Genomic DNA, 1332 nt, shown 5'->3' with positions numbered 1-1332 from the left:
ATGATGCATTACGGAATGAGTAAAGAGACTTGATGGTAACAAGATTGAAGTAGGTATGAGGATACCGACGATCAAATCTCGGGCAAGTAACATACCAATGACAAAGGGAATAATGTATGTTGTTATTGCGGTTTGACTGATAAAGATCTTTTTAGAATATGTAGGAACCAATATGAGCATCCAGGTTCCGCTGTTGGTTATTGATCAGAGATGTGTCTCGGTTATTGATCAGAGATGTGTCTCGGTTATTGATCAGAGATGTGTCTCTTAACGTTCGATGATGATTTGTATTATGAATTATGTATTTTTTGATCGAAGTTTGTTCGGAGTCCCGGATGAGATCACAGACATGACGAGGAGTCTCAAAATAGTTGAGAGGTAAAGATTGATATATTGGACGAAGGTATTCGGACACCGGAATGGTTTCGAGACGTTTCAGATATTTATCGGAGTACCGAGGGGTTACCGGAACCCCCCCCCCCCCCCCGGGGAAGTAATGGGCCTTCATGGGCCATAGGGGAGAGAGACGGGAGCCCGCAAGGGTGGCCGCTCCCCAAGGGATTCTGAATTGGACAAGGGGGAGGGGCACGACCCCCTTTCCTCTTTCCCTCTCCCTCTCCCTCTCCCTCTCCTTCCCTCTTTCCCCCTCCATGAGAAGGAAAGGGGGGGGCGAATCCTACTAGGAGTGGAGTCCTAGTAGGACTCCCCCCTTGGCGTGCCCCTTGGTGGCCGGCCTCCTCCTCCCCTCCTTTATATACGGGGGCAGGGGGCTCTCTAAAGCACAACAGTTCTTCTTTTGCGGTGCCCCCCCTCCACAGTTTACTCCGACGGTCATAGCGTCGTAGTGCTTAGGCAAAGCCCTGCGTGGATCACATCACCATCGCTGTCACCATGCCATCGTGCTGACGAAACTCTCCCTCAACCCTCTGCTGGATCAAGAGTTCGAGGGACGTCATCGAGCTAAACGTGTCCTGAACTCTGAGGTGCCGTACGTCCGGTACTAGATCAGTTGTATCGCGAAGACGTTCGACTACATCAACCGCATTATACTCACGCTTCTGCTTTAGGTCTACGAGGGTACGTGGACACACTCTCCCCCTCTTGTTGCTATGCATCTCCTAGATAGATCTTGCGTGATCATAGGATTTTGCTTTGAAATTGCATGCTATGTTCCCGAACAGTGGCATCCGAGTCAGGTCTATGCGTAGATGATATGCACGAGTAGAACACAATGAGTTGTGGGCGATCATAGTCATACTGCTTACCACCAACATCTTACTTTGATTTGGCGGCATTGTTGAATGAAGCGGCCCAGACCAACCTTACATGACC

Source organism: Triticum urartu, chromosome 2 (genome assembly GCF_003073215.2).
Source record: "Triticum urartu cultivar G1812 chromosome 2, Tu2.1, whole genome shotgun sequence".
In the NCBI taxonomy this organism is placed as follows: domain Eukaryota; kingdom Viridiplantae; phylum Streptophyta; class Magnoliopsida; order Poales; family Poaceae; genus Triticum; species Triticum urartu.
The sequence above is the reverse complement of the archived record's forward strand: the minus strand, read 5'-3'. Positions refer to the sequence as shown.